Source organism: Pleurodeles waltl, chromosome 1_2 (genome assembly GCF_031143425.1).
Source record: "Pleurodeles waltl isolate 20211129_DDA chromosome 1_2, aPleWal1.hap1.20221129, whole genome shotgun sequence".
Classification (NCBI taxonomy): Eukaryota; Metazoa; Chordata; class Amphibia; order Caudata; family Salamandridae; genus Pleurodeles; species Pleurodeles waltl.
The window spans coordinates 136,448,806-136,475,040 of NC_090437.1; the positions used below are offsets into that span (position 1 = coordinate 136,448,806).

Consider the following 26,235-nt stretch of genomic DNA (forward strand, 5'->3'; position numbering starts at 1 on the left):
TGTGAAATAACATGGACGTTATTTCACTCAGGCTGCAGTGGCAGGCCTGTGTAAGAATTGTCAGAGCTCCCTATGGGTGGCAAAAGAAATGCTGCAGCCCATAGGGATCTCCTGGAACCCCAATATCTGGGTACCTCAGTACCATATACTAGGGAATTATATGGGTGTACCAGTATGCCAATGTGTATTGGTAAATTTAGTCACTAGCCTGTTAGTGACAAATTTGGAAAGCAGAGAGAGCATAACCACTGAGGTTCTGGTTAGCAGAGCCTCAGTGAGACAGTTAGGCATCACACAGGGAACACATACAGGGCACATACTTATGAGCACTGGGGCCCTGCCTGGCAGGGTCCCAGTGACACATAGACTAAAACAACATATATACAGTGAAATATGGGGGTAACATGCCAGACAAGGTGGTACTTTCCTACAAGGCCCCTATTGTCTTTCCTGGGAGTTGTTAGCATGCGTCCCCGGGAGGTCCAAAAGCAATTTCGGGTTCAAGCTCCATGTGCAAGTGTTAAGGACAGAAGAGAATAAAGGCAACAAAGTGGCCACTGTGTAAAAGTTACCCACTGTACTTTGCTACATTAATTTCAACTCAAGAACCAATTGTGGGTTTAATGTGACATGTTGTAGATACTTGGGAGTATCATTGTGACAAGTTGTAGAGACTTTGGAGTATCAACTTTGGTTGCACCGTTCAAGATTTAGCACAGCTGCAGTGTCAGCATGTAATCTTGCACTCAGCAATGGGGCAACCCATTCTTTCCCCGTACAAATGTCCATGGCCTTCAGTGCTAAGCTGGACTAGGCGTTTGAAACTGCTCTTCCGGTCTGCAGTGGCAGACTGGGATATTTATTTTCCCTTTGTCACACCCAGAGAGCCACAACCAGTGCTGCAGTCCCTGGAGTGACTCTCTAACTTTCAGACTGTGGTTACCCTTGATAATACCATATGCTAGAGACTTGCAACTAAGCTAGCCTATGCTAATTGGGTATAGTCAATGTAAAATTTACTAGAGTACTGGCACTGTGTTCTGGTTAACAGGCCACAGTGCATTCTCAAATTTGAAAAGCCAACAGCATCAGTCAAAAAACATGGGTGACCATACAAAAAGTGGCATTTCCTTACACTATCATTTAACAGCTTGCCATGAGGGTTATACGCCACCATGCAAGGCATTTTGGTCCAGGACAGAGAAATCAGTTAATAGCCATGTTAAGTAGAGTGAAAATCCCCTGTACATGAGGGCCATTGTTTTCATTTTTTTAAACAAACTCCAAGCAGGAATGTGGTTTAAGAAAAACAGGAACATTTTGTGTGCAGGATTAACAAGACTGTTCTGTTAACTTATATTTTTATGTGGATTCACCATATATGCACACACACAAATGAATTCCCTGACAGACAGGCAGAAAAACTCTTAATACGGTAGGCAGTTCTCTGCCAGGGAAAGCAATCCCAACTTACCTGAGGGCCTGGCAGACTGGTGCCGCTGCCAAGATCTAACTAGCGTCCATAGTTTTCCAGTAGCATAAGTCAGCGAAAATGACTCTGTGCCCTAGTATCCAAGCTTCATGCAGTCAAAAACTGTTAAAATTTGCTGAGAAATGTAGAAAAATTTATCAAACAAACGCCTTTGACTGTAACGTGAGAAGTCAGTAGCATCAAAAACATCTGGCTTTGGCAATGTACATGCTGGAGGGCTGAGGATTTCAGAAATTAATGTTTGAATCACCAGTTGCTGCGTTGCCTTACACTGCATCAGAGAGAAGTTCCATGGGCTTTGTGGTGGGTTTTGATATATTCCCAAATTTACAGAATCTATAAACCTGGAAATGGGTTGAAATCTTACGTCTCCCCAGGGGAGGCACAATGAGAAGAAATATTTTTATTTGCCCTCGTGCTTTCCTCTTTCTATGTGTGCTGCATTCTTCTGCAGCTTATTTTTATGTGGGAGGTTGTCCCTTCCTGCACAGGAGCAATGCTGTATGCAACACAGGCATCCTCGCACCATGGCACAAGGGTGCCAGCGTCAGTGCTAGGCAGCCCATTGTGCACTAGCGCATGGGGAGAGGACAGAAATGTGCTGTATCTTGTAAATACAACCAATTTCTGCCCTTTCCATGTGGCACAGGTCAGCGCAGCTAGGTCACTTGCTATACTGCCCTGCGCCATGGGGCTTGTAAATAAGCCCCAAATTCCAAATATAGGGGAGGAAGTCAATGGACACACTTCTTTTGCAGCTTCCTAACGTGCTCAGTTGCTCATAGAGATGCCTCATTCCATTTTTGGGAATATTGTTCCCAAAGCATCCTTGTATACCAAACCATCTCAGAACAAGCTACCATTTAAAACTATCAATACCACTCCAGCATAAGGACCAAAACCAGCTCTAAGGTCAACAGGCTCTCCCTGAAGATGATATTTAAATCTCAAGTTGTTGGATAGAGTTGTGTAGCACTGAAATGGCACAGAGCAAGTCAAACATACATAATATAGGAAGACAACTGAATTATATTCAAACTGTTTTACAGAGCAGGTAGAGGGCGGATTCACACAGGGTTGACTGCAAGGCCTGGCCTTCAGCCAGGCCGTGGCTCCCACGCTCTGTGAGCAGTGAACTTTTGCTGTGCACAAATTCTGGCCAGGCTCTGCTTTTTAAAAATGTGTTATAGGGTTTGGGGATATCAACATTGGATCTGCTGTCCCCAGCAACTCCCGGCATAATCTTAAGTGTGTGTTATCATGACCTAAGAGCAAACTTCATGGACCTTTACTGAACACACCATTCTGGGACCAGATCTGCAAATCCAATTATAGTTCAGCATGTGTCCATGAAGCTTGCCCTGGATTTGTGGTCCGTTGCCAATGAGACCTGTGTTAGTTTCACAGTTCCCAGCCATGATTCGTGGAACTGGGTTTGGAGGGTTCAGTGCTTGCTGTACAACATAACCGGTGATACTATCGGCAAACAAATTAACTTTTTTTCAAACTCTGTGGGCCCCTTGCACGTGGGGCTTGCAGTAAGGGTGCATTCAACCTGCTCCCTTAGATGCCCAATCACATTTTTTTCAGGACACCGGGACTTGATCCTCACGTATTGTAATGGTAGTCACATGTTTTCCTGCCAAATTCAAGACTCTTTTAAAAATGCTAATTTATCAAAAACTACTCAATAGATTTACACCAGCAGAAAAAGTCACTTCCTTGTGTAATGTGCTACCTTCATGCCAAATTTTGTGTGATTCTGTTCAGCTGTTTTTATGGCCAGGCTTAACTGCACAGCTATTACCAGTCAATTATGTGAGTATCATTAGAGAGAGACTTTGACTCCGCCCACATGTTTGAAACCAGAAGTACATGTCTTGATTGCGCATATGTTGTGTGCTTCCACAAAAAAGTACTTGTCCTCCACTCAGCTGTGATCATTTTGTGTATTTATCAAGCTTCCTCAGCTCGAACTTTCACAGGCACACACATGACACTTCAATGCTATAAAATTATTGTAGACAACTGATAATTTATGTTTTTTTTTCCCCCTGGCTGCAACAAAAAGGAGAGTCGGGCATCATTAGCTACATGGTTGTTGAGGTCTGGCATGAAAGCACAAATGTCACCTGACCTTTTACTTGTTTAATCTTTATTATTGTACAGTTATTTATTTGCTTTCACACAAATACATATCTGTTAGAAATGGGGTTTCTGGTTGGCTAGGGTATGCACCTCAGTCAGGCAGAACCCACCCACTCTAGTCAGGGCAAGGGAGTTACACGTCCAAGATAACCCCTGCTCACCCCCTTGGTAGCTTGGCACGAGCAGTCAGGCTTAACCCGGAGGCAATGTGCATTTCTAATGCAATCCTATGAGAAGGCAGCACTCAGAGCAGTGAGACACCAAGTTAGGCTGTTTGTCACTACTAGGACAGGCCTTGCAATATGGCACATGTCCTGCCTTTCTACATACATGGCACCCTGCCCATAGGGCTAGCTACGCCATACCTTAGGGGTGACTTACATGTAGTAAAAGGGGAGTTCTGGGCCTGGCAAGTAAATTTAGATGCCAGGTCCCTGTGGCAGAAAACTGCGCACACAGGCCCTGCGCTAGCAGGCCTGAGACAGGTTTGAAAGTCTACTTCAGTGGGTGGCGCAAGCAGCGCTGCAGGCCCACTAGTAGTATTTCATTTACAGGCCCTGGGTATAGAGATACCACTGTACAAGGGACTTATAGGTAAATTAAATATGCTAATTAGGTATAAGCCAATCATACCTTTAGATGGGAGAGCACATGCAGTTTAGCACTGGTCAGCAGTGATAAAGTGCTCAGAGTCCTAGAGCCAACAGCGAGGGGTCACAAAAACCAGGAGGAAGGAGGCAAAAAGACTGGGGATGAACCTGCATAAGGCAAAAAGTCCAACACAACCCCCTACCAACCAAAAGCCAGGGGAGAACAATCAATACCTTGATGTACTTCCCTGATTAGGGAGATCGAACAAGGACCCAGGCCCACAACAGCTGGGGCATGTTTCAGTTCTACGCCTTCCTGACTCCACTTGGATCTCTCTGTCAATGCTTTGCAGGCAGCCTATACCAACCCATGGGGATTAACTAGCTGCCAATGGCCAGAACCAGGCCCCAGGCCATCTAGGAGCCTCCTGCGCTCTACCAGAGCCCTCTCATATTCCTTTAACCACTGACGTATATCACCCCCCTCTTGGAACCTAGGTACCAGATCTATGGGTACGTGAGGAAAATCTTTGCTACAGCACTCTACATTGCTGCCACCACTGTACTCCACCTGCAGCGCTGGTGAGTCCAGAACCTTCAGACTGCACTCTTGAGCGAGTCTTTCTCTGGCAAAGGCCCTCTCCGCCTCTGCCATCCTCTCCTGTACTAAGGCCTTCTCTACCTCAGCCCTTCTCTCCTCAACAGCTAGGCGCGCTAACTGTAACTTCGGGTCCCTCTCTTCCCGCCTATCTTTTAGCTCATCAGGTGTCAAGGAATGAGAGGTAGCCCTGCTTCTTACACTGGAACCAGCAAGGGACTCTCTATCACTGGGCCTTCCCTGTCAACTGGCGTCCCCACCCGGTCATTCTCACCCTCCTGACCAGTCTCTCTACCACTCTCTAGGGATGAGGTCTGGGAGCCCTCCCATTGGGAACCCTCGCTACACTCAGGATCCTCTGGGTACCCCCTAAGCACACTCCCTCCCTGGGTATATGTCACAAACCTTTCAAAGAAATTCAGAGATCTCCTGAGGTCTCCTTCTACAGGCAGCCCTCTCTCTCTACAGAACCCGTCTAATTCCTGCTGCGTGTAAAACGGCAGGTCCTCTAAATCAAAGGTAAGCCCCATCTTGAAAAGGTACATATAACTCAAATGTGACAACCACAATACCCAAGCGTGAGAACTGAAAACAGGAAAAATTACCAAAGAGAGAAAGTTAAGAGAAGCCAAACATGTGATGGTCTAAATGCAATCCTTGTAGTGAAATAATGAGTCACAATGGTGTTGTGCAAGCGCAAGTCCTATCCTCACCGCTGACAACCAATATTAGAAATGGGGTTTCTGGTTGGCTAGGGTATGCACCTCAGCCAGGCAGAACCCACCCACTCTAGTCAGGGCAAGGGAGTTACACGTCCAAGATAACCCCTGCTCACCCCCTTGGTAGCTTGGCACGAGCAGTCAGGCTTAACCCGGAGGCAATGTGTAAAGCGTTTGCACAACACACACACACACATGTGACGCAAAATCCCCACCACAAAGGAAACACAACACCAGATTATATGAAAATATACTGTATTGTACACAACGCAATAACAGACCAAACATCACATATCAGTACTATCCTGCTACCTTAGCAGTTGTCAGAACGTTACACATTAGTTACTCTGCAACCTAGCAGTAGTCACACATAACACACAGGTTACTCAGTATTCTGCAACATAAGCAGTAGTCAGGAAAACACGTTATTACATCACAGCACTTGTCATAAGAATATCATAAAATGCCCATAGTAGTAACATTAGAAAACACATGGCAAGTTAGAAAAACATATTAGCAAGCATGTCCATAAAAGGAACATTTGCATACACATATGTAAAAACATCAAATGCAGTTAGGTAATATATGAATCAAACAAAAGTCTGTAGAAAGAACTTTGGATTGCAACTGTATTGGTCCTTTAAACAGTACCTGGTTGGATGAAGGCACCTCCAGTGCCTAGAAGGTGAACAATGGGGCCCCCGGTGCTCCTATGCGCAAAACGGGGGCCTCCCTTATACTCTGGGGTCAGAGGAGGGCGACATGCACCTCCTCTCTTTTATAGACAGGCCCCTCCGGGGACCGTGATTACCTGGGGCCCCCCAGGGCCTCAACCGGCCCTCACGAGGGGGCCAAAGCCAGCAAAAACAACTTAGGGCAGGAGGGGGGCACCACGCACCCCCTCCGGTTTAATGACAGGCCCCTCCCGGGACCCGCGATCTCTGGGGGCCCCCCGGGCCTCCACTGGCCCTTCCACCAAGGGGGGGCCCACAATAATGCCCGTTTTACCTAACAGCAGAAAAGGAGCATCCTGCTCCTAACGCAGAGACCAGGGGGAAGGGGGCACTCCCCACGCCTTCCCCTGGTCCTGCCGTGAAGCCACAAGAAGATCGGACCCCTCATGGGGCCCGAGCAGACACTTGTCTGCACCCGATGCAGTGCGCGAGTGTTCTTCCAGCTTCCCGGGCCGCTGCGGTGATCTCATTTAAAGGGGCACAATGCAGCAAGGAGCCTACGCGCTCCCAAGGCTCCATAAGTGCGCTGCAATCAGCGCTATGGCAGCCGCAACCACGGAGAAGCACCCCTCGTGAAGAAATGGATGCAGGGGTCAGGGGCCACAGCACCCTGCCCCTGGGGAGCAGAATTTTAAGACAAGGTCCTCAGGTGGAGGGCCCAGCAACAGGCCAGCACAAGGGAAAGGCAGCAAGTGGCAAGTCCTTCACAGTGACCAGGCAGGTCACAGGTCAGCACAGCAGTCCATGGCGGTTCCTGGTGAGTCCTTTCAGCCTTTGGTGTCCAGTTCCAAGATGATTCAAAGAGTCTCCAAATTGGGGGGAAAATTCCCCTGTACTTAGTCAGTTCTTACAGTGTTTTACAATGGTAGGGAGAGGAGGTTCCAGCCAGTTACAACTGGTTCTGGGAGTGCCCCTTCTCTCCTTTCAGCACAGGCTCCAAACATAAGTGGGGGGTTAACAACCCTATTGTGTGAGGCCAGGGCACAGTCTTTACAAATGCAGGTGTGCCCCGCCTCTCCCTTCTCTCAGCCCAGGAAGACTATTCAGTATGCAGATGCACCTCTGTGACACCTCCACCCTCCCTGTGTACAGGCTGTCTGAAAAGTATGCACAAAGCCCCAACTGTCACTCTGCCCAGACGTGGATTGGAGTCAAGCTGCAAAACACCAGAGTCATAAGCACAGATAAATGCGCACTTTCTAGAAGTGGCATTTCTGTGATAGTAATAACAAATACAACCACACCAGTAAGCAGCATTTATTATCACCATCACAACCATACCAAACACGCCTACGCTACCCCTCATAAATCAGACAATACCCCTTACACATAAGGCAGGGCATTTCTAATGCAATCCTATGAGAAGGCAGCACTCCCAGCAGTGAGACACCAAGTTAGGCTGTTTGTCACTACTAGGTCAGGCCATGCAATATGGCACATGTCCTGCCTTTCTACATACATGGCACCCTGCCCATGGGGCGAGCTACGGCATACCTTAGGGGTGACTTACATGTAGTAAAAGGGGAGTTCTGGGCCTGGCAAGTAAATTTAGATGCCAGGTCCCTGTGGCAGAAAACTGCGCACACAGGCCCTGCGCTAGCAGGCCTGAGACAGGTTTGAAAGTCTACTTCGGTGGGTGGCGCAAGCAGCGCTGCAGGCCCACTAGTAGTATTTAATTTACAGGCCCTGGGTATAGAGATACCAATGTACAATGGACTTTTAGGTAAATTAAATTTGCCAATTAGGTATAAGCCAATCATACCTTTAGATGGGAGAGCACCTGCACTTTGGCACTGGTCAGCAGTGATAAAGTGCTCAGAGTCCTAGAGCCAACAGCGAGGGGTCAGAAAAACCAGGAGGAAGGAGGCAAAAAGACTGGGGATGAACCTGCGTAAGGCAAAAAGTCCAACAATATCCATTTCCATGCTGTTTACTTGTAATGCTTCACATTGCCATACAACATTCATTTAAAGCCAGACCTATTGACATTTTAAATGTCTTCTTCTGTACTGAGAAGCAAAGAATCCTATGGGAATTAAACTGGGAAGCCACACCTTTGGAATCTCTGTCATCCTCTTTTTCATGAACCTCCTCCCCCAAACCCCTCAATGAATCTGCATCAATGTGCCAGTAAGAACTCAATGCTGTAGTTTTTTGGGAGGTTTTATGCAGATTCGTCGAATATTGCCAAAATAATGAAGAAAACAAACCTTTATCAATGTTATCTGTCTTACTTCACCACATTTACGAAGGTGTTAAAGATGCAGATAATTATTATATATAATAATATATTAACAGAAGACTTGAAATGTCAATTTAATGTTTGTGACCTAGAAATGCAGGGCACACATGGGCAGTTGTAAATACCTAATAGAAGTACATGCTTGAAAAAAGTACATAATTGTTTCAAAACATGTAAAGAGAGAACTAAAGGATTCCTGGCCGGATATGAGACTATTTGTTTCAGTAAGAAATGCCTGCTGACAAAGATTTGTGTGAATAGATCACACTTAGTCCAAGGAATGTACGTCAGTGTTTCAAACCTAGAGGCCTAAGGCTGTAGACCCTCATTGGTGCGGGAGGGAGTGGGAATGGCGAGTGCCCTCAATGTCCCAGGATGGAGATACAATGACTCTTTGTGTTGCTACTTGGCTGGTTGTAGAAGAGAGCAACATAGAAATGTCTTGTTATGTCACTTCTTCATAATATGCTGCTGGTAAGAGTCCGAAGACTTGGACTGATGATAATGGTCCTATGCCTTCTCATGGCTATATTTCTCAGATTATACTTTTATGATGGGCTCTGTTCATGCCTCATTCGACAACAAGCTGCAGTGCTTTGTGAAACTAACCAGGTTATCATCCTCGGTGGTGAGTGGAACATAGTGCTGGATCCACTGCTGGACAAGTAAGGAGGCCCTGAGACTCAACGAATGTGGTATAGAGCACTCCTAAGTGATGTTATGGTCGATTTTTCTCTCGTTGAGCCATGGAGCTTGTTGAACACTACAGAAAGAAACTATGCATACATATCTCCAGTCAACGGCATGGTGTCACATCTGAACTTTTTTTTAATAAATACATTTGCATTGCCAAAATTCCAGACATACGCCATCCAAGTGAGAAGCATTTCTGATCATTCCCTGACTCCTATATCCCTGGATCTTTGCACGGTATCGCCCAAGTTCCGCTTATTGCACCGAGACATCTCTAATTCATTCTGCCAGGCCAGAAATGGAATGGAAGCTTCTTTCCTGGCTCACGGAATACATGGATCTCAAAGGTCCAACTGCTCTATCGAAACAAATATTATGGGTGGCGGACAAATCGTACCTTAGAGGATTGCTTACGAGGGACACTAATGTTGCAAGAAAGACAGCCAATCACAAAAGATCAGTTCTGGAAGGCGAAATCAGATCCCTGCAGGTGACCTATAGGAAGTAACCTATGCCAACTTTGTTATGCTCCCATCTCAATAAAAAATATGAGCGGAATATGAATTACACATTGATTGCTGAGAAAGTGCTCATGAGGATTAAACAGAAAAACTATGAGCAGGGCGAGAAAGCGGGTTGCTACTTGAACTACAACTCTGATGAAGAGAGGCAAAGACAGCAATTCCAGCAGTTTATGATGGCTCTGGCTCCTTGCTCTCCCGCTCTGACCTCATTGCATGTGTCTTTTCCACCTTTTACTCAGATCTTTACTCATCAGACTACATGGAGAGTACCAGCAGGGGAAATCTCCTTCTTATTGTAGATTCAACTTCCTGAGCTCCACCACATCTCGGAGAGAAGATGGAACAGTACATTACAGAAGAAGTGTGAGAGGCTTTTAAATGGGTGGCAATGGGCAAGGTTCCCGAAGAAGATGGATTTGCTATACAGTTTTTCAAAATCATACAGTTGGTCACGGTTCCCCTCCTCACTGCGATGTCTCAAGGGACCAAACCCACAGGCTCATTGCTTGAGGAATTCAACCAAGCTCATATTGCTCTTATCCCTAAGCCAGATAGAGATTTGTTTTTTTGTGCTTACTACCATCCGACCGAACTCCTGAGTTGAAACATGTAAATCTTGGTCAAGGTCCTGACTCAGACTAGGAAAGTGATACATCTTATTGTTCATCAAAAACAGGTAGGATTTGTGCCAGGCCACTCTTCCCGCCACTATGTGCGCATTCTGCTGAATGTCCTATGGCAGACCAGGGCAAAGATGCAGACCTGCTGCTTTCTTTGGATGCCGAGAAGGCATCTGATTGGGTGGAGTGTCCCTATCTTTTCATATTTTTCAGCATAGGTCCCTGCTTCATAGGGATGGTACAGTGTCTGTATACAGCTCCAACAGTCTAGCTCCCGTTTCGATGCGGAATGAGACTGGGTTGCCCTCTATCGTCATTGCTTTTCCTGTTAACCCTGGAACCGTTGGCAATCACCATATGATCATCCACATCAATATCTGAAATAACTACCCCTGCGGGAGATCTCAAACTGCTATTGTACATGAACGATGTGCTCTTGGTGCTCTGACTTTGAGTAATTCTGAACATTCAGTACTAGCTTTGATAGCACTTAATGAGGATTTCTCAGTTTTCTCTGGGTACAAGATCAATTGGACCAAAACTGGGGTGATGCCCATGACATCCACAACCCCACGTTCTTCACTACAAAAGCCGCTGGTGAAATAGATTTCCATGGGCTAAAGTATTTGGGGATACGGATTAGCAATGACTTTCCCACCATGGTCAAAGATAATATCCTCCAACTTATACAGAAGAAGAAGGCAGACTTCAAAACATGGAAGTCCCTCCAACTCTCCAAGTTACTTGAGACAGATTGATACAACTATCCGGCAGTTTGTTTGGGATTCTAATACACTTAGGTTGATGACAAGTAACTTGATGCGCCCATGACATCTGGTGACTCTCACCTGCTACACCTCTGATTTTACTACAGGGCTCTTGTAGCCCAGATGGCTTACCACTTGAACACTCACATGTACACTCCATTTTAGGTTAGGCTAGACTGTAGTTTATATCAGAGGGTGAATTGTACATAACTTCTTTCTGCCAACCCCAAAATGCCATCTGACCCCCATAACCCTATCCTGCTGGAAATGTACAATATCTGGAAATCAACGCATGAGCTCCTCCAAGAGGATGGACTTACCCACCCCAAAGCACTGCTATGGCATTATGCAGCTGAGACCATTGATTCGGAGACCTTCAAATGGCAAGATTGGTTCCTTAAAAGCATTCTTACAGTGGATCATGTCATAACTTATGGTTTTGTGATGCCGTTTACAGTCCTCTCAACCACATACAGCCTTCCCAAGTCCCATTTTTGGAAATACCTCCAGACGCGACATTGTTTTCAATCGATGTTTAAGACATGTAAATAGCTCAATACAGCGTCTTCAATACATTCTGAATTGGTTTGTTGGGGGCATTACAAGAAACTGATCACAGAACTCTATGACCTGCATATCAACAGAGTATTTCAGTCCCACTGGAGCGCCTCCTCTCAGTATGGTGGCAACAACAACTTGGTATTTCTTATTATGCGTCACAATGGGCACGCCTAATAGCTGACCTTGACAGAGAGCTTATTTATGTTACATGGTCATTGAATTTGCTAACCACAAAGAAAATTATTGCTGCACTGTCAGAAGGCTCAGTCACCGTAGCCAGTGCAACTCAATCACTGGCAAACTAAGAGAGTGGATTGATGCATCTGACATCAAGAAACTACCCGAGATCACCAGGGAGGAGCCTGAGCACCGCAAAACTTTGCTCTGACTCCAAGCTACGGAGACTGGGGCATCTCAGGACTACTGATGTGCTGCCGGAGACCACATGATGTTTTGAATTTGGTAAGCCACCTCTAAATCCATATCATGAGTCCCTTTATCACTAATGCCCTTCACCCCTTCTCCTTCCCTTCTGGTCCACCCAGACAAACCCTCTCATCCCGGACCCTCCTGCATTCCAATATGTTCCCCACAACTCATAGGTCACCACCAAAACCAGACCTTGAACACCCCTCCCAAAGACCAGTTCCACGCCATTCCTTTCCGCCTCCAACAACCCTTTATCTCCCCATATGGTGTTCCCTTTTTCTCTACCCCACACGCTGCACTGTTCCTCTACAACCTCCCACAAACCATTATCTTCCCCTACAGTGTCTCCTCCACCCTTTTCTTAAACTCACTGTCAGCCCATAAGCCTCCCCCTCTCTCCTCACCTTTATCACCCCCACCACAATATCTCCCATCACCAGATACCTACAACTCAAGCCTCCCCCAATCATAATTGATGAATATAATTGGCCTCCATTCAACAAGCTCCTTTCCTCATTCTCACACCTCTTTTAAAGAATGGACATTCTCTCATCGTCTCTATTCCATCTAAGCGACTCTCTGTCTTCGTGTTGCTGCTCACTTCATCACCCCGTGCAGACCTTCTCCCACAGCCCTCCAGCATACCAAGATAAAGTGTCTACCCAGAACTAAAAGGAGTCAATTTCCCCTCGACAACTCAAACCTATCCTATTTTCTACAGCGTTATGCAACTTCAGATTCTGCTACCCCTCCTCCTCTCTTCCAGCACTGGGCTGCCCAATTTCCACCATCATTTCAGACTGCAGCGAAAATCAGACACACCAGCTTCCAGTGTATGATCAACCCCTCCTAACTTGATAGCAGTCTCAACTTTGCTGCCTGAATGTCAACAGCTTCTCACTGAACTGCATGCTACATAATTGTTGGTCTGCAGTCAAACACTGTCTGGAAATATCAGACTCGATCTTGGCCCATAATCACAACATCCTGATCCTCACTAAAACATGGCTCAATGACTCATCTAACCACTCTCTAGACCATCTACTTCCCCTCAATTACTCCAACTTGTGTCACAAATGAGAAGATAGACAAGGTCGGGGTCTCACACTCATCCACAGAAACTCACTGAGACACAGGATCCTCCCAACAACCCATTTTCAATCTTTTTAATGCATGTAATTCAGAATGTGTACTTCCACTACGTCCAACATCAGAATTAATGTGATTTACCATCCACTGGGTCAAAACAATAGTTTCATTGAGGAGTGCATGGATCTCTTCACGTCTCAACTTATCAGCTCGGACAACACTATCTTCCTTGGTGACTTCAACATGCACTGAGGTAACAGCGAGGTGGACACTTTTACCTCCTTTCTCAAAGACAATAATATCCAACAACACTGCCATAAACCAAACACCACAAAGGCCGCATTCTGGACCTGTTAATCTCCAATTCACTCAACCGACAGTCATTTGACCCCCATGCCAGTTGACTGGCCGGGCCACATGCAGATCCTGTTCTCCCTATCCTTACATCTCATCTTGATATTAATAAGGCCACCAACAAGTTCAACTCCTGCATGGAATCCCTTATTGACAAATGTACACCCCTGAAGTGCAAATTATCCAGACCAAAAACCTCTTCCTTGCTTCTCAAAAGAACTTTATGAAGAACGAAAGCTTATCAGAAAATGTGAGAAAGAAAGGAGACTACCGCTCTCTCACTAGAGTATGATCAAGCTTTGCAAAGCAAGAAAACAAAACAAAGATTGCATACTCAGAGCCAAATCCTCCCATACCAGAGTCCTTGTGAATTCTGAAAATAACAGACTGAAGCGCCTGTTTGAGGTTATCACACAGAATACAAACCCCACCACCACTCCAGCTCCTAAGTCATCAGTGACCTGCTGCAATATTTTTTGTGGAATTTCTTTTTTGAGACAAATGTTAGAGACATCCATATCTCGCTATCCACCACCAACTCCCTAGAAACTGAAGAGATTCTACCATGTAAGGCACTGCGTTCATGGTCATCTTTCTCCCCCGTTTCCAAAAGGGACACACAGCGAACAATCTCCAAAGTAAAACCTTCGAACCACCTCCAGGACGTCATTCAAGGTTCTATTACCAAATCTCTTGCCACTCCCCACATGGAGCAATATGATCAATGCCACGCTCAAACAGTGCATATTTCCAGAACTACTAAAAGTGGGTCAAGTCTCTCCCCCCTTGGAAAACACAACCTCTTGATCCAGAGAACATGAACAACTACTGCCCAGTCTCCACACTCCCATTCCTAGGCAAAGTCATCAAACGTAGAGTAGTGTCCCAACTATCGTCACACATTTGAACAACCAACCTCCTAGACACTCTCCAATCAGGTTTCCGCCAGGGGGACAGTACAGAAAATGTGATCCTCCAATAAGTTAAATGACTCCCTTAGAATCCTCAACTCAGGAAACTCCTGTCTCCTGGCACTCTTTAATTTATCCACTGCATTCAACACTGTCAACCATCTTGGCCTCCTTCACAATCTAGAACAATGGATGGGTTGTGGAGGCAGAGTTCTTAACTGGTTCTCCTCATACCTATCCAACTGTTCCCAAATCACGAAAATGGGTAACTCATTCTCAGAACCTGTCAGCGTACATAAAGGGGTCCTTCAAGGACCAATCCTCTCCCCTATTCTCTTTAACCTCTAGCTAGAACCACTATGTGTGATTCTCAGAAACGTTTGGGATTCTTTTTCACCTCTACGCCGCTTAGACCCAAATTTACATGAAAATATCACCCCCAGAAGACATTGCCCTGCTTTCATTCACACTCTCAATGATTCAAAACTGGATGTCTAACCACCAGTTCAAACTCAACCCAACTAAAGGAAAATTTCTTTTGATTTCACCTCTGAAAGCAAAAACTCCAGTACAGGAATGGATGGCTAACTTTCCTGTTCTGGACGGCTGCCCTCTCATTGTCCAGAGTCTAAGGTCAATTGATATCACCCTTGACAATCATCTCAATCTTCACAGCCACGAAGCAGCAATGGCCAAAAGCACACAACACCAACTTAGGCAGCTCTGGGGCATCAGACAATTGATCCCGGAACAAGAACTCAAAAGATGCAGTCCCTGTTCTCTCCAGACTAGATTATGGAATTGCCCTTCTCTCAGGTATTCCAGAAATTCACCTAGGCCCACTAAGAGCAACACTACATGCAACAGTGCACTTTGTTTTAGGTCCCAGGAAATGTGACCACAGTTCCTCTGCTAGCCCTTCAATGGGTTCCCATTGAAGCTTGGGCCCAATTCAAAACCACCTGCATTACTTATAGAGCTCTGTACTCCTCTTTAGCCTCCTAACTAATTGAGAAACTGAAAATCTCTGGAGCAAATATGGGTTCCAGAAATTCCCAATTCCTGCTCTTGGAACTCCTCCACTACAATTGCGAATAATACATGAGCCATTACTCTGGTAGTGCCACACAAATATGGAGCTCTCTACATCCCTCCCTCTGCCTAACCTCCTGCCTAGCCACCTTGAAAAAGGACTTCAAGATCTTCCTATTTGACAGACATCTTTGTCAACATCCCTTGAACATACTTAAGTACTCTCTTCACCAGGATCAAAACTGCCTTCATCATCTGACCTCACCATCTAAATAGATATGTTAACTGTGCACGATCTCTAACTGCTGTAACTATCTCATGTGGTATCTTCTGCACACATATTTTGATGTAAAACTCAGAGTTAACGGGAACGCTCTGTAATCCATATATCCTGCTACTGCTGTAAAGCACTCTGATGCCATCGGGTCATGTCCACGCTATACAAAATTGTGAAAATAAACAAATAAGTAAATAAGGGCCAGATGTAGGAAGAATAGATTTTGCGACTCGGAAATTGCGAGTCGGTGCGACTCACAATTTCCGAGTCGCAAAATCATATGCAGAATGGGGTTCATGACATATTCTGCGAATCGCAAGGGGGTCGCAATGACCCACCTCATTAATATTAATGGGGTGGGTCGCAATTTGCGACCCCCTTGCGATTCCCTGCACTCACAGGGATGGTGGCCTGCTGGAGACAGCAGACCTCCATGTCTGTGACTGCTTTTTTAATAAAGTCGTTTTTTTTCGTATTGCAGCCCGTTTTCCTTAAAGGAAAACGAGTTGCAATACAAAAGAAAAAATGAAACCATTTGGTTACGTTTTTTCAGAGTAGGCAGTGGTCTATTGGACCACTGCCTGCTCTTAAAAAATATTTATGGTGACATTCACAAAGGGGAAGGGGTCCCTTAGGGACCCCTTCCCTTTTGCGAATGAGTTAGCACCCACTTGACATGGGTGCTAACAGCAAATTGCTTTGCGACCGCTTTCGCGGTCACAAAGCAATTTTGAATCACGGTGCGAATCGCAAATGGGAATGTGCATTGCGATGCGCATTTTGCATGGCGCAAACTGCGAAATTCGCAGTTTGCGCCATGCAAAACGCTTTCTACATCTGGCCCTAAATGAGCTCCGGGAACCTCGGAGGAAATTCAGCTACTTTAAAACTCTCCGTGATTGGCACTAGTCACTGGAAAGACTTTTTCAGGTGAAATTGGCACCCTCTTCTGAATGCTATAGATGTGCCTTTTCCAACAACAACATTCTTTACATTTTGTAGTCCTGCCTGCGACTTCTGAGCTTTTAGACACTGATATGGCAAATACTCATGGACACGTGTGCCTTGGGACTGGTGCCTTCGGCTGCTTCGTCCTGCTACATGATATTCAGGGAATCCTCCCAGTAATCAGGAAAGAGAAAAGATGGCTTTCTATGGCTTCTGCACAGCAAAACTGTGCATTCTCCGTCATTGGTCCAAGCCCTGAGTTCCCACCCTGGAGGATTGCATGGCACAGACGGCGGCATATGAACACCTAATGTACAGGTTGGATGACCTGGGACAGCTTTTTTTGGACATCTGGGGCGGTGTTTTAGATCCCACTCATTGAAGATAGCTGGGGTTGAAGGGCCAGTGTTGGCTGAACACTTATCCCTGACATCTATGGAGGTGAACTGTCTCCAAAATACCCAACTCTTATTACTAAGTTCATTTCCTCTCCATCGCCTGTGAGACTGTGTTCTGCTCCACTGCTTATATACATGTTTTGTTTTGCCACCTTAATCCGAGGCTCTGCTGGGACCAGATGCTCCAACTGGGCAGAACGGCTGGTTGGCGGGGAAATGTCTTAAGTGAATACAGATCTGCTTCATTATCGTCACACTGAAATTGTATTGTCTTTTTATTTCCCTTTTGCGTAACAGAAAATTATGGGGCAGATTTAAGAGCCCCTTGCATCACTTTAGTGCTGTCTTAACGCTCTTTTTATACACTAAGTCAGCCTTTTCCTGGCGCCATATTCACAAAGTGGCGCAATGCATGCATTGCGCCACTTTGTAACCCCATGCACCACAAAATGCCTGTGCTAGGCATAATTTATGCAAGAGGGTTGTTCCCCCATTAGGAGGCCCTAAACAATGGTGCAGTGAAATTTAACAGATTTCACTGAGCCATTTTTTCTATCATTTTTAACTCCTGCTCGGAGCAGGTGTTAAAATGACGCACCCATTTAAACCAATGGGCCTCCTTACACTTTGCTACTCTAGCGTCAAAATGTTTGATGCTAGTGTAGCAAAGCACCACAATAGCATCAAAAATGTTGACACTATTGTTCTAACTACCGCCATGATGTGCTGTATCTTAAATATGGTGCACACATGATGGCGTTGGGGGGGAAGCAAGAAAAGTGGCCCCTGATTGCACGCAGCGACACTTTTCTTAAATTCGGCTCTATCTGTGTTGTACAGGATACCTTATTCTCTCCAGTCGGTAATAAAAATGTTTCAGACATATGGACGGGAAAGGTGGGGCAACTTCGTGTAGGGGGCAGGATTTCCCTTATTCCAGCTGTTCCTTGCAACAATGAAGAAACACAGCGGCGGGACTGGAAGGTCACCTCATATAGCTCATGAGAATGCAAAATGGGGAATGGGAGAGTAGTCAAGAGAAGGTACTTCCTGTAAAAGGGGAAAACTCCGTGGAGGAGAACCTGATAAGCTGACCTGGCCCATCTCTCCTTCCTACAGGGTGAACTGGAACCCATCTTTGAATAAGGAACTGAGATTCAACCCATCTTTCTCTATCCTGCCGAAGCCAAGGCAAGCACACTATCGGATTGTGATCAACTGATACCCTTATATAGTTACTGTGGAGCACAATGCGTGTTCCTTTGTGGCAACGCAAATACAAATAATCAAAAATCACTTATGTAAAAATATACCATTCACTGTTCTTAAAAAAATGTTAAAATGTGGAGGTTTGCTTGTCACCTTCGCTCCACCTGTCAAACGAGTCTAGTTTCATGTAATACGTCAATCTGCATTGCAGCAATATATGAGTTTCAAGATGTAAATCTGTGCACACTTACACGTATACAAGGCTTTAATTCCACAAATGAGTACTTATCACACAGGATAAATTAGAGTAGATGCTTTCCATCTCCCATAGATTTCTTGCAGCTGGCAGTGTCTCCAAGGCCATTGTTTAATTATTGTTTGTGGGCTTATGCATGTGCCATGCTTGGGTCATTCCCTCCACCTTGTGGTTATGCGTTTCAACCCAACTTCTGCAAACTTATGGAGGTGTTATTTACTCAGAAGATAAGTTCTTAGGCCTATAAATTATACATTACCTGAAATGAATTGGCTATAATGTGCGACATCAAAATTTGCAATGCTGCCTACTGAAAGCTCCATTACGACCAGCTCAAGTTCTAGATTGTATTTGTTGGTTTACCTTTCGGTGCAGTGACATTTCAATAAAGCATCTATTCTTTAGTTGTTAGTGAACAATTAAAACTTTGACAGATAAACTAAATATGTTTTACTTTAAAAGACATAATATACTATACTACTAATAAAAACCAACTATTCCACTGAAGGGACCTCAGTTAACAGATGGCCAACAGGGAATGCAAATCCTTAGAGCCCTTGAAATTTGCCAGTTATTGTAGTCTTTGCTTTTGTGTCAGTTAATTTCAGTAACTTTTTTGAATTATATTTAAAGTGGAAGTGCTCTTTGCGCCACAACGTTTGTTTAAATCTAAGCATTGTTGTGAACACATCTTCGTGCTGACTACTAAGAAATAGCTGCAGTTTCTGTAGAAAGCTTTTTTGCCACCTTTTGCTGGCTGCTCAGCTGGGCCCTGTGAAGATTAATCGAGTCTGTGGGGGTGGGGGGTGTAAAGTTTGGAAGTTACACTCATTGTCGGCTTCAATATCAAACCTTTCAGTCCATCTATTTCTAGTTTTGCAGGTGTTCTGGTGTTTGGTGACTCTTTGCACTTTTGATTCTTGGCGGCTTCTCTGTCAGAGCCTTCAATCAGTGAGGCTTTCTCCACCGTTAGTATTCTGGGGTGGAAGGAAGTTTACTAGTTCTTTCTTTTGGTAGCTTCACCATACGGTCTTTCAGTCCAGGAATCTTGGCTCAATGCTGGTGTTCCAGGTGGGTTAGAGCTTGGTTTGTTCCACCTTTTGGGTGTTTCCAAGCTGGGGCCCTCTTTCCATGAAGCTTGCTCTGCACATGTCTTCTAGGATTTGGCGGACCTTAGCACATCCACTGGGACCACCACCCACCATTCCACCAACCTTGCCCTGGTGCTAGAGTAGAGAGAAACTTGGCAGCTCTGCCCTCTGGTGTCTTCAACCCTGGGCCCTTCGGTCTTTGATACATGTCTCAGAGCACCTGTTCTGAAGTGGGGGAAGAAATATGCCAGCTCCACCATTTGACATGTTCACTACTGGACAATTTAGTCCAAAAAGCTTTCCCACACCTGGTGTTCCAGGATAGGAAGAGCTTGATGGTTGAGATGGGCCCTTCAGTCAATAAATCTAGCCCTTGCACTGGTGGTCTAGGGTGGGGGGGGAGTGCTGTGCAGTGGTGTAGCGTGGGAGGTGCAGGGGGGGCCGGCCGCACCGGGCGCAACATCTGGAAGGGGCGCGCTCGCAGCTCTTAGGGGGAGCAAATTACTTGCCTTGCCCCGGATGCTGACAACCCACGCTACGCCACTGGTGTTGTGGCTTCATCATCAGGCTCTTCTACTCATGAACCTTGTCCCGGTGATGGTGTTCTGGGATTGGGGGAGCTTGGCGATTCTGATTTTGACAGCTTTGCCACTGGGACCTTCAGTCTGTGAAACTCGTCCTGGGGCTTGTGTTTTAGGGTAGTAGAAGTTTGGAAATACCACCCCTTGGTTGATTCGCTCCTGGGCACTTCTGTCTGTGAAGCTTGCAAAGCTGCTAGTATTCTGACATGGGGGGAAACTTGGAGGTCCGTGGAGATTGACCAGGTGATGGTTTTCTGGGATGGAACTTGGTCATTCCAGGCTTTTCTCTCCTTGAAACTTGCCCCAGTGCTAGTGTTCAAGGGTATGGGACTTGGCACTTCCACCTTTTTGTGGTATGCCGCTGGAACCTTTGTCGTGTAAAACTTGCCTCAAGTAGAGTTGTGTGGTTGGGGATCTTGGCATCTTTTCCTTCAGGCTTTTCTATCAGTGAGGTTTGCCCCATCAATGATATTCCAAGGTGGAGAGAAGATTGGTGGTTTCATTTTTTGGCAGCTTCTCCACCAGGCCTTTCAATCTGCAAACCTTGCCGCAATGCTGGTATTCTGGAGTCGGGAAAGCTTGACGGTCCTGACATTTGGATGCTTCACTGTCAGGCCCATCAGCCAATGAAGCTTTCCCTGGCATTGATGTTTTTGGATGGGGGTTGTTTGGGGGTTACACCTCTTGGAGTCTTTGCAGCTGGGCACTTTAGTCCAAGAAGTTTGCTTTGGTGCTGCTGTTTCTGGGCGGGGCAATTTCACAGATTCACCTTTTGACAGCTTTACCTTCTGCCTTGCACGGGTATTCCAGGGTAGGTGGGAGTTTGGTGGATCTGCCTTTTGCCAGCTTTGCCACCAGGTATTTCAGTCTATTAAGATTCCCTTGGTGCTAGTGTTCTGGAGTGGGTGAGAGCTTTGGTTTCTGAGGGGCCCTTTAATCTGTGAAGCTTGCCCTGCCACTGGTGTTCTGGGATGAGGAGGAGCTTTCTAGTTCCACCTTATGGTGGCTTTTCGCTGGGCCCTTCATTCCATGAAGCTTGCCCGAGTGCTGGCGTTCTGGGTTGAGAGGGATCTTTATAAGTCCCTCTTTTGGTAGTTTTGCCACCAGTCCTTTTGCTCCATGGAGCTTGCAGAGGCACAGGGGTTATGGGTTGGGGAGGAGCTTGGTAAACACAAAAAAATGATGGGGAACAGAGTCTTTCCCTATAGCTTACAGAAGAGAATGACTGTAAGTAATAAGTAAACATTATACTGGATAAGGAAGCCTCACCCACATCTTGTGGCATGTTTCATCATCAGCTTCCTTATTCCACCCTGGTAAGATGGTACTTCATCTTAAGGGATACTGGACAAATGAGGAATCAAGATACAACTTGCTGAAAATACCTAAAGGTAAGCCCAAGGGATTTCCTTTATTGGTGTTTTTTTTATATCGTTAAAATGAATGGTGGAGGGTAATCCAGTGAAATGGCTGGTTCATCCAGTTCAGGCAAACATGTTTCTGTCCTTGCTTGTGCCAAAGATGGTCAAGGGCATTTGTCAGGGCTTCTATTAGCCCTATTGCTTGGTCTGTTTGGTCCGCATGCAATTTCCAGTGGAATAACACTAAATTTGGCAGAAAGCTAGATCTTTATCCAGAAAATGTGCTTTTTGTGATTTTGTATAAATCCTTTCAGTAGTTTTGGGGAAATTAAGATTCCTAATTTACATATCTATAGCAATGTGATACTGCCACCTAAGTACAGTTGAGTACCAGGGTGTCGCCAATACAAAACATGTGATGCGATTGGCTCACGCAGTACTCCCTCAGTACTGCTGTGGTACTGAAAAGTCCAAACACATGATCAGATTAAATGGCTTTCACATGAAGAGCAAGTTGAGGATGACATTTTATGATACAGGGACTTAGTCCCCATGTTATAGAAAGCTAATAAAAATAAGGAACTAAAAAAATAAGGAGCATGGGGACAGGGTTGGGGTATCCTGAAACCCTGGTCCTTGTGAGAGGTTCCCAGAGGGACTCTCCGTGGGGTCAAATAAAAAGGATCTTTTTCCTTGACAACACAGTACAGCAGTACTATTGCGATTCTACTGTTGGTCTCAGAGCAGCCCCAGTGTCAATTTTTATTAATACCATGGTACTGTTGAACTAAAATAAAATAAAAGGCCGGGACTTAGGGCACTACAAGACCATAGGAGTTTTTGTCCAGCAAAGGGTTCTTGGCTGCCCGTGGTGAGGTTAACTATAAATCGCCCCCCTGCAAAGCACTGTGTTGTCACAAAAGATGTGATTAACATTTCAGATACCATCAGTGATGTTATCAATGATGTTATAGAACATGTTATAGTTGATGATGGCTGCAACATTTCTCTTCATGCTATGAGTGATGCATTCTGTGAAGTTTGGAGCAGTGCTTGTTGGAGTTGCAAGTTATAGTTAATTCACTAAAGTAGAACTGCTGACGTTCAGTGTTTTTTTGCTTTTTTCAACATTGGTTCTTATCTCATTTCATGAATGTTTGCACCTGCATTTATTAAGGATACTGGTCACATTTCAATACCTAACTACAATGTCATTTTAACCTTTTTGTCAGTGAATGTCTAGGGTTTTTGTAGTGTAAGTTAAGATCTTATTATCATACCTAACTATAGGTAGAAATGTAACCGTTGTTGTTTCGGTTAATTTCTGTGTTTTTTAATCACATTCAGAGTTAAGCATAGGTCCAACCCAGTTGACCATCCTGTGACCAACCCCCTAGCGAGTAGCCATCTACTGGTGCCGCAGGGTGTGACCTGACCTCTTGGCAGTTCCTGTATCCAACCCTCCGAGAGCAGTCATACCTGATGACATGACTGAAAGCCAGGTGCCGTGGGTTTGGTTGCTGAGCCTGGCCTGTGGCTATGCCCCTCGCCCAATCCACCTAAGGTTGTCCAACATCAATATGCACAGCAGTGCGCAGCAGGAGCCAGCACTAGGCCTGCCCCAACCCACCTTGCCGCCAGCCCCCACTGCAGATGGCGGGAGGGCATGCACAGCGGGGCTTGGCTACCTGACTTTCTCCAAATGATCTGTGGCGTGGTCAACTGCCACTGCACACATCTCAGTCATGTTCTGCAGGGGATGGTGCAGTACATTGCCTGTGGCCAGGCATTTTGCCCAACTACCAGACAAAAGCCATCCTGGCTTTTTTTGTTTTCTTAGAAACTTTGAGACCATTTTAAGAACTTCAGAAATAAAGTTTAACCTCTGAGTCCTTCGTGACAACATTTTGTGTTAGAATGCCAGGTGGCCTAAAGGTGCATTTTCCTATTTTATTTAGCTTACAGTTCTTTGCTCTTAATACAGAAAAATGCTGAATGGAATTATACCAACCTTACCACAAAGTTTGCAGCTATAGGATTATGCTTTTGTTGGTTTAGAGTAAATCTGATCCGTAGTTTTTGGGGAGAAATTAGCAGTTAAAGACATGCTTGGTTTGGCCCTGATGGGGTTATATTTTACAGATATCTTGACGAATTTGCATGAAATTTGTTACTCGCTTAACATGTTTAGCTTTCTTGTTGTATTTCAAAATGTGCGCTAGTTCGCCAAAGGGGGTACATCTAAAAGAGTGGTGAAAAATGTATTAATTTGCTAATAATTATGCAATGATTTGACAATTTCAGAAGGGGTTTGACAGATACTTAGCATTTTTAACCTTCCACAGGTTTGGTAAGTTTCATGCAGATCTATTGGGGACAAGTCGTTGGGGGGGGGGGATTTTAACGTGGTAATAATACCGTTGGTGCTCTATAATGAATCTGTATTAAATTTGACAGACTCTGTTTGTCTGCACCAGCAAGGGCACGATTTACACTGTGCTAAATGGATAAAACAGTTTCAAAATATATATGGTGTTCTTGGGATTAAAAAATGCACCACATCCTTTTTCGAAGGATTTCTCGACAAAGTAAAGAAATATTGTAATATCCTGATATGCAGTGTATGAAAACATATTGAAGGGCTTAGTGAACACACGAACCTCCGACTCGAACTCCAGAAATGTTTGGTGAGATCCACGTCACCTGAACAGTCTGGTGATTCAGTTTGTCTGTGGCCACGTCCATAAGGCACTGATATTAATGATAAACATCCGCTTTAGAAAAGCAATGCCAGAGCTACTCGTCACCTGTAATATTCGCAAATGAGACAGTAAGGGTTGAATTACTGAAGTGTCGTCGGGACACAGTGGCTATTCGCTTATTACTTTTGGCACTTGCTTTTTCATTACTGATTGATCCTGTCGTAACAAAGAGCAGGCGCAAAGCCCCCACTGGCAATGAGTTTTCCCCTCATTTGCAAGGCCACATAAGAATAACTGAACACCTTTGCCCATCTCTCTATAGGATGTTACTGTTGCTGGCAAAGGGCAATGAGACTGAAAGAAAGAGCACTATCTGTGTGCCATCTAGGAGTGGCATACACCCATAGATACACTCTCTGGCACCGTTTGAAATGGTGTCCCTCAACAGAAGAAAGGACATATCTCGCTCCATTCCGCTACACAGTCCCAGGTTGCACAGACCTAGCCCAATGCAGCGCAGTTTGGGACTACGTAAAAAAATATTTGAGCGCTACTGATGTAAATTGCATGTTGTTTGTCATCTTTAATGTTACAAATTATAAATTAAACAGCGTCTTTCTTGTTGTCCGCAGAGTCGTAGTCCGGTGAGATCGAGGGGGCAATTATTTAACTATCTCGGATCTCCACGGTAGGTAACCAGATTATATTTAATGACATAATGTTCTGTCCATCACATAACTGAAAAGACGATTTAATTGACTTGCCTGTCCTCTGTAATTTACCACTATGCTACCTAAACCGGATATAATCATATGTTGTTTTTAAATCTGGAATCTGTTCTGCCTGTTAATGAATCTCTTAAAATTAAACTGAGTTTTTATGTGATTAGCAAAACCATATTTCTATTGTATGCTCATGGAAATAGAAATTGCCTCATGTGAAATTCTTGAGATCATGCCTGACATGAGATATCACCCTAATGTAGGTACTGATTTATAGTTTGGCAGACAGGTTATCTATCACAAGTTACCACAGTGATTTAAAATGCCAGGGGGAGCGGAAGTAACATCACACATACTTTAACCTCAGTGACTTCACAGGAGTTTGTGGTATGACTTCAACCCATGATACGTACATGATTAATATAATACCACAGTAGTTACTAAGAAATACGTCTAGTTCTCTGTGTTCTCTGACTCCAGCTCCCGATACACATGCTGCCGGACACCCTTGTGTAGTATAATACCTGGTGGCGCTCTCTACAATAAATAACGAGGCATACGCAGGTTTGGTGTTAGTGAGCGCTTGGGCCGGAGGTGGCGGTCTCACGCTATCATCCTGGTTCCCTCGCTACCAAGACCCCACCTTCCGGCCTCCGCGTCATTTTATTGACTCTATCACGTGACCCTCGGGCCACGCCAAACACATTACAGGAGAGGGGCTGCATCTGCACCACCCCTCATAACTGATACGCAGTAATAGTGCCCGCGATCCCGTTACGTCACGGGCGCGACACTACACCCTGCACCAATCAGACGCCTCTCTCATTCTGGTATTACCCAGCATGAGACCAGCGCTGAGATTGGATGGAGCGGGCTGATTTTAAAGTCCAGCAGGGAGTGGGAGCATGTGCCTGCTATTCTCCATTCAGCAAACCTGGAGAAATCTAGGTCTGCATGTCGGTGTGGCCATCCTACAATAGCTGGCCAAACTTGAATGCGCACTTGCAGTGCTCTGTGTCCACTACTCTTCCTGCTGCTGTAGAGGGATGGCTACTCCCTCAAGACTCAGCTCCAGCTCAGGCTCCGTCACATAAAATAAAATAATAATAAAGCAGTTCTATTACTTGCTTTATTATCAGTTTATTTTGCATATATTCATCTCCTGGCTCCAGCAGTGGGGCGATGCT

The 26,235-nt window shown here is 45.2% G+C and overlaps 1 long non-coding RNA gene across 1 annotated transcript in view; it reads right to left on the bottom strand.

Moving 5' to 3' along the window:
- Positions 1–25,673, bottom strand: part of LOC138295380 (uncharacterized) — a 310,811-nt gene extending 285,138 nt beyond the window's left edge. Inside the window, exon 1 of the long non-coding RNA XR_011203588.1 lies at positions 25,573–25,673. This is a non-coding gene — a long non-coding RNA (uncharacterized lncRNA). The remainder of the gene's footprint in view (positions 1–25,572) is intronic.
- Positions 25,674–26,235: the final 562 nt, after the last annotated feature.